This window comes from Vipera berus (assembly GCF_964194415.1).
Source record: "Vipera berus genome assembly, chromosome: 5".
Lineage (NCBI taxonomy): Eukaryota > Metazoa > Chordata > Lepidosauria > Squamata > Viperidae > Vipera > Vipera berus.
The window spans coordinates 42,668,025-42,676,573 of NC_138207.1; the positions used below are offsets into that span (position 1 = coordinate 42,668,025).

Here is an 8,549-nt window from a genome sequence, read left to right on the forward strand (position 1 = left end):
CACAAAGGAGGCAGTGAGACAAAGGAAGAAACAGCCATTACAGAAGAGAGATCATAGGGAAAAAAGATTCAAGTAACTGCTTTAATCACATTAAGCATAGGTTTTTGAGACAATTTGGTAGGCTTTCAAAAGTGTTATACTACCCTATCAACAATAAAGATCCTTCCAGAAATCCAAGTGGTTCTTTTTTCTGAATTGGGATTGGTGAAAAATCATTTATAGCATAATGTGGTGTTTGACCCAGTCAGTTATAGTTTATATGATAGACCAGGTTAAAGCGAGAATCAAATTGAACTATGATTTAATGCACTGTATGAATCAAGTCTTACCATTGGTTTATTAATGAAATTTTAAATGCATTAATTACAGGCAATAATACAAGTTGGCTTCAATTACGAAGTAGTGCTATGATTGTGTTTTCATGATGAACTTACATGAGGTTGATTAAGCCACGTTATATGTTATTAACCTGATTTTTTGGGATTTGCACATGTAATGCACATTATATTTACACACATATGCTAAGGAAAATGGTGATTTAAGCCCCATGGCACTTACAAGAGTCTCTATAACTTCATACTATTCTTTCCATGTTGCTTTTTGGTGTGCTAGCACCATCCATTATTTTGGAAAAAATCCATTATAATTTTCAATAACAGTGGCACCTCCTCTGACTTTTCTCAGTAACTTAACCTAATGAGGAGCACGTTAAAGTCATCTGAAAATGAGTGGCTAATTCAAGAAATAAATTCAAGCCTTTTATTAAGTATATATAGGTCAGTGAATTGAACAGTAGTGACAAAGTGAGGAGGGAAAACAATACATTTGGCAAAGTTGTGGTTGCTTCGGTACCACTGGGCTTCTGACTACCCTAAGCAGAAACATCCATTGTGCAGCACAAGGGAAGATGGGAGGGGTGTATATTGGTCCTATTTCCTGCCTCCCTCTGGCCCCTGCGTTTAATCTGTTGGCACCAAGGCTAGATGTGTGAGCAACATTTAGCTGCTTTAAATCTGGTGGGCAACAAGGGAAGGACAAGGGAACAATGTGGATGCCTGCTGGTGAGTAGGGCTGGTTTTGGGGGTGTGTGTGCCAGTGATTGAGGGGGTGAGCCTTCTTTCTCCCTGGAGGAGAGGCCCTTGGGGACACACTGGGATGGAGACTGGGGAAGCAGTTTTCCTTGCAGTCCAGTTACCTTTGTTCCCCCTTCCCGCCCAGCAAAGTGGCAGTCAGTTCAGCAGGTCAGCTGATCCGGATGAGTGATTCCCAATACTCCCTGCCAGCTTCCCAAATGAAAAACCAATGGAAAAGATGGCAGGAAGTCAAGTGTTGCTCCTGCTCCCACTGCTATACCCATTCAGCTGGTGACAAGGCTCAACAAGTAAGTGGCAATTGGATACTTTGAAACTGAGGTTAAAATCTAAAATCTCTTTAATAACAAAGTGTGGTGAGGGAAGGACAAGGGAGTGACTTGGATGTCTGCTAGCAAGGTAAGACTAGCTGGGGAGCATGGCAGTTGATGTGTGAATCCTCTTCCTCCATGGAGGCTCTTGGGACACACTGGGATGGGGAGTGATATGAAGAGTGATTTCTGATGCTCCCTGCTAGCTTTCCACAAGCAGCATCAATGGGAAAGTCAGTTGGAAGTTGCTCCCCCACACATTGCTTTTTTGCTCATCCATTGATCATTCCATTGTTTCCTCTCCCCCCAGCAAAGTGGCAGGCAGTTCCACAGGTCAGTTGAGGTGGAGTGATTTCTGGCACTTCTTGCCAGCTTTCCACAAGAAAAATCAATGGGGAAGCTGGAAGGAAGTTACTCCCACTGCCACTGCTCATTCAGTCAACTAGCAGTAAGGCCTGATGGGTGAGCAGCGTTTGGTTGCTTTAGAACAGAGGGTGAACTCTGAAATCTCTTTAATGGCAGTGGGTAACTAGAGAAGGATGAAGGAGCAACTAGAATACCTACTGGCGAGGTAGAGATAGCTGGGGGGTGCTGATGGTCAGTGGTGAGCCCTCTCTCCCTGGAGAGTAAGCTCTTGGGGTACTCCAGGATGAGTGTGGGTGCAGTTTTCCTCACGGATGTCATTCTCTCTCTGACTGCTCCCCCCCACTATCTTTTTTTAGATAAGGAAATATCTCTGATATTTAGATACTCCCCTCTATCAAATGTAGATTTTTAGTCAACTGATTCAAAATGGCAGTATATTCTTTTCTATACCTTGTATTTAGCTCTGGGAAGTCGGGGGGGGGAGGGGGGGAGGGGTAGGGAGGGAGGGAGAGGGGAGGGGGAGGGGGGACTGTTAAAGATAAACTGTATGTTAAAACTTTTCAATAAAAAAAAATGGCAGTATATTCTGTTAACATATATTACAACCTTATTCATTTCTCTTCAGAAATATGTCCAGTTCAATGAGAAATAGTTCTGGGTAAGTGTGAATTCTGTTTTGCTTCTCTAGATATTTCTCCGTCTCCATAAGTACAAACAACATCCACTAGTTTTAAAAATATATTTTAATTGCAAAAGAAAAAAAGTACAAATAGCTAAGGCAAAGCCATTCCCAACATAAGTACATTTTGACAAACTCTCAACAAATTTCTTAACTTTTTTCTACCTCTTAGAATATCTATAAATTTTAACTTTAACAAAGCATATGATATATAAGTATTAATTACAAGAATTTGTCTTTTTTAGTTTTATAATCTGTGCTCATTAAAATATTTTAATTAAACATAATAAACTTTGGTTTTAAACATGCAGGACAAATTATTTTTGGCATTGTACTTAATCTTTGAAAGCTAGCTCTAAAGCTATCAGAGCAGTTTTCATGTTAAAACTGGAGAATTGTATCAAATTATCTCCACCTATTATTTTTATTAATAGACTTGATACTGCTTGGAATAATTTAGCTTAGCCTAATATCTTTTGCTCAAAATTGCCTCTTAGTGGCAACCTCCTTCACACACACACCCTGCGGCCCAAGAAAATATCTGGTTGCTCTATTAAAAATAAACCATGGATAAAAACTTTATACCTGTTATAGTATACTTTTTTCTAATAAAGTGAAGCAAATAGTATACTTTTTTCTAATAAAGTGAAGCAATCCTATTTCAATTAATGAAAAGCATTTTGCTTAATAAGAAAAGCTACTGTATATATTATTAACCAAGTATTGCTTGATTACTAAAAGGAATATCTACACAATATACCAAATTGAACCATTTTAACCCTTTCTTATGAGGTAGGTGTTATTATTTCTGTCTTTAGGCAAAAAGATCAACTTACTGCATCTCATAAAAACCAAAAAAAATCACTTTTTCTATGCTTTTGAATACAATATCTTAAGAAGGTAGCCTAGCAAAACATAACTTCTATCAATATATGTTTTTGGCTTCAAGTATAATAATACTAGGGACGCGGTGGCTCAGTGGGTTAGGACGCTGAGCTTGTTGATCAGAAGGTCGGCAGTTTGGCGGGTCGAATCCCGAGTGCCGCGTAACAGAGTGAGCGCCTGTTACTCGTCCCAGCTTCTGCCAACCTAGCAGTTCGAAAGCACGTAAAAATGCAAGTAGAAAAATAGGGACCGCTCGGGTGGGAAGGTAACAGCGTTCCGTGCGCTTTGGTGTCTAGTCATGCCGGCCACATGACCACGGAGATGTCCTCGGACAAGCGCTGGCTCTTCGGCTTTGAAACGGAGATGAGCACCGGCCCCTAGAGTCGGAAACGACTAGCACGCATGTGCGGGGGAACCTTTACCTTTACCTTATAATAATACTAACAATGGGCTCTGGTATTTGATAGGGTTTAAGATAATGATCTCTCCAGACAATTATCAGTTATCTCTTGATCTATACATTTATGTTTTAACATAAAGTGATTTTGGGAGTGATAAAGGGATGCCTTTAAAATATAAAGTTTAGAGCATCTATAATAGGAACATTACAATAGAAACAACATTGTTAGTAAAATAAGTGGGACATCCAAGAGTTTTGAGAAATTTAGGCAAATTGTATTTAAGAAACTTTTTTTGAATTCTCCCTAAAGCAATTTTCTTCAGATAAACTATTTAAGGGTATTTCAAAATAGATTAGATGACTAATTATTAGAACAATTTTCAAAGTAAAAGCTGTAAGAGCTTTGCAGGAGCTTGTCTCGCCATGCAGGCCAATCAGAATTCAGTACTGTATACGGCAATGTTCATTCCAGTTTGAACCATGCCAGACACTTCTATTTAAAAAAAAGTTGAAATTTGTCAACTCATTTTACCAGTGCTTTGTATATCATAAATTAAGGCGTATCATCAATTTCTGCACCATAGGAAAAAATTGTTAGGTCAAAATGTGTACAATTTGTTAAGATATTTAGTGATAAACTATAGAACTGTCATAAATACATTGAGACTACATCAAATATACTAGGGAAATGGGCACAGAATTAAATAGTTTTCCTAACAATCTTGTGGAACACAAGATTCAAATTATAAGTCTGAAGACAATGCATCCAAATCAAAATAATGTATATTAATATACTGTATGTTTAGACGGTGAAACAGTTTTGGTTGGCATGGAAACAAAATATAACTGTTGTAAGCTTTCACATGCTTCAAGGAGAGAGGTACTAATGTTATTAAAAACATTCTAAGTCTTGCCATAGTTCAAGAAAACATGCCAGGAAGCTAGAAGAAATCCCTTAATTTACCCGGCAAAAATTGGAAGCAACCCATAAGCTGACCCTTGGCTTCTAGACTAGAGGTGCAGAGTAAACCCTCCCCCCCCAAAATAAACATTCTCCAGCAGAGTCCTTCACAATAATGTGTGATGCACTGTTGTAGTTTTTTTGTTACCATCACAATGAAAACACCAAGGGAGCCCTAGATTTTAAGCATGGGGGAAATAGAGTCTTACTCTATTTCAACAGGGCTCTTTTATGGAAAAAGCAGCAGTGGAAATGTATGTAAGGGGTACAAAGGCAAAAAGGTTCTCTGGACCCCATAAAACTCATTGAAAGGGTTAATTAACATCTTATTCAGAGGCAACTTTTCTCAAAAGTAACCTTTGACAAATCTGCTATTTTGTATAAACTATAGACTTAAGACATCTATTAGATTCTTTACATAAAGTGGATGTTGTATAGCTTTCCTAAAATTGATTCCCCTCCCCTTTTCTTATTTTTAACATTTATTAGCTTATATTCAAAAGGAGCTAAGGTTAAGAGCTAATGATAAGAACCCTCTGGTGCAGAGAAAACTTTATTTGCTATTGCTTCAGAAATACATTTTCTAGTTGGTTCTAGAATGCTTCTGATTATTATTTCTTATTTTATTAAAGGTAAGGTAAAGGTTCCCCCGCACATGCGTGCTAGTCGTTTCCGACTCTAGGGGCCGGTGCTCATCTCCGTTTCAAAGCCGAAGAGCCAGCGCTTGTCCGAGGACGTCTCCGTGGTCATGTGGCCGGCATGACTAGATGCCAAAGGCGCACGGAACGCTGTTACCTTCCCACAGTAGTGGTCCCTATTTTTCTACTTGCATTTTTACGTGCTTTCGAACTGCTAGGTTGGCAGAAGCTGGGACGAGTAACAGGCGCTCACTGTTACGCGGCACTCGGGATTCGACCCGCCAAACTGCTGACCTTCTGATCGACAAGCTCAGCGTCCTAACCCACTGAGCCACCACGTCCCTCTTATTTTATTACTTTTTTACAAATAACTCAAGATGGCAAACATATCCAATACACCTTCTTCCTTGTATTTTCTCCACAACAACAACCCTAGGAAGTGGGTAGAGCTGAAAGTTATTGACCCAAAATCACCCAGATGGTTTTCTTTGCTAAGGCGGGACTTGAACTCAGAGTCTGATCATAAACACCTTGCTTGCAATTAAAACTTTAAGTTATTTTTAAAATTGCAAGTCTTTTATAATGGTCTCTATTTTGAAGGCTGTCTGTAAGCAATCCTTGGGGAAAAACATTTTTAAAGTGCACACAGCACTGTTAAAAATATTAGTACTGTAACACTAGGATAAAATTTAATTTTTAAAAGAAGGTGCAATACATTAAGCTCTAGGTGCAATAGTCCAATAAGGTGCAATAGACTAAGCCTTTGAAACAAAATGTTCTTCCAACTATATAAGATTTTATTGAAAAATATTTGGTAGTGTAAAAATGTTCATCATATTGGAATTTATCTTATTCCATAGGTTCTTCCAGATGAATATTATCTACATTCATTAGTAATGGTCTTCCAGGCTTTCAGACTATGGCTTTCTTTAAAAAAGTTGGAATCGGCTGGATACTGTATTTTAATGTTTTTTTCCTATAATTGCCTCGAACCTTTCCTACACAGATCTATAACCCAGAAAATTATTAATTTATTTAGGGCCATGGAGCAAAACTTTCACAGACAAAATGAGAATCATATTCTACATCAATAAGCTAGATAGATACTAATGACTCCTCACAGTTGTCTCTTGGCATTTAAACCGAATCCTGAAGCTCAACTCCAGTTCAAACTTTTAGCCTGCAAATTAAACTGCAAAGGTTAAGTTAGACTGACTATATTGTTGCTACTACAGTCTCATCATCATCATCCTGACATCTTTCTATCCAGAATTCCCAACATATGATATATATATATATACAAAAATACATACATAGGAAAAATAAACTCTGTGTATTTTTTACAATGCACAATTATTTGTATTGTGTTATCAGAAAGAAGTTAAACACTTAGGAATTAAACATTATAATTTCTAACTTGTTCAATTTGCTAAAATATGCTCATATTTAATCATTTAAATTAAGACAGTACTTTAAAGATGCAAAACATGTCTTTCAAAGGAAATTGGGCTTAAGCTGTTCCAATGTGAGAAATGGACACAAATTTATCACAAATGCCTTCAGAACACAGAAAAATCCTTATACACAATATTGGCATTAAAATATGTTGTAAAAGCATTTTCAAAGAGTTATATTCTTATAGATTTTTAATGGTGGTGAACCAGGTGCCTTTGAAAAACATTAAAAAAACTAACCTGCAGGATTGAACAAAAGGTCTTTTCTGAAAGTTTTCTCATCTGCAATTCAAATATTTTATACTACTACTTAATGTGTGTTTGTTGTAGACTCATGTTTTCTGAACTGAATTATTTCATCATCAGGAACATTTGTTTATCCACAATATTAAACTACAATATTCTGTTTGTTCCGTGTAATGTCAGTGTATGCTGAATGATTGATTATACACCATAAAGTCATTGTCAACTCTTGGAGACCACACTGATTTTTTTCCCATGATTTGACCATAACCTGCTTCTTCAGGTCTTCCAATGATGCACCTATCACTACTATAATTAAGTCCATCCAGTTTGCTGCTGGTATCTTATTTCTTTCCACATCTCCCAGCATTTGCACCTTCTCTAAAGAGCTAGGTCTTTGTATGATGCATTTGAAGTAGAATAGTTTGAACTTACTCAGCTGTGCCCCAAGTGAGAACTACGGGTTGAATTGTTTCATAATCCATTTGTTCGTTTTCCTAGCTGTCCACAGTATTCTAACAAGTCTTGTCCAACAGAAAAGGTCAAAAGCAGCAATGTTCTTTTCTAGCCTGATTTCAAAGTACAATTTTCACTCCCAAAAGATGTCACAGAAATGCCACTGCTTCCAGTATTCTGATCTTTGTAGGTATACACACATCCTGGCATCTGAGTATCTTTTCAAAGGCCTTCATAGCTACTAAGTGCTAGTTTGTAGCATATTCCTTGATTGCTTGTTTCTTTACTGTTGATGGTTTACCCTAAAAGGCAGACATTTTCTACCGCTTCAAGTTTCACTGTCACTTCTAAGTAGATTTTATCTGTTGTCATTATGACATTGTTTTATCACAGAACCATAGAACAAAAGCACTTCTGAATGATAGTCCAATCTTCTACTCAGTGCTGGATTTGCTAAAACATTTTCAACTGGTCTTCATTTGAAGACCTTCACTGAAGGTGAACATATTTTATACCACTAAGAAATATTTAAACAATTTATTGTAAATGCTTCCTTTATACAAATGGGGATTACCTTTTAGCTTTAAAAGGGGTTTTTTTGAAGAACAAGATTCAAAAGAATGGGTAAGGGAAAAAGATATTATCAGTATCTTCCTGGACCTATCCTATAAATGTTATTTTTTTACCTGATTTTTGTTTATTTTTGGAAGAGTGTTGTATTCATTTTGTCAACTGATTCTCATTTTCTACATTTCAATTTAAAATGCTTTAATTTGGTAGGGCTTTATATCAGTTATGAATTTTGGGTCATTCATTGTTTTGATTAAGTTTGGAAAATATACACTAATTTCTCTTTTATAGAGGGATTGTTGCATTTCTTAAGGCATTAATGCTTTTTTTGGAAGAATTCTAATAAAATTACAGAATTATTCTGTTAAAAGAAAAAAAAATCCCATAAAGAACAACCATGAAAACCAATGGGCCATCTCTTTTCTATATTATATTTTAAAACAAAGAAACATGAACTTGATACTATATTTAAATACTCTTGAAAATCTCAAATTA

The 8,549-nt window shown here is 36.8% G+C and overlaps 1 long non-coding RNA gene across 1 annotated transcript; it reads left to right on the forward strand.

The window, feature by feature from the left end:
* The first annotated feature begins 446 nt into the window (after window positions 1-446).
* LOC308668629 lies at window positions 447-8,501 on the forward strand. Its single transcript, XR_014026553.1, has 3 exons — window positions 447-1,381; window positions 2,394-2,426; window positions 7,878-8,501. It is a non-coding gene; the product is annotated as an uncharacterized lncRNA (long non-coding RNA).
* The last annotated feature ends 48 nt before the right edge of the window (window positions 8,502-8,549 follow it).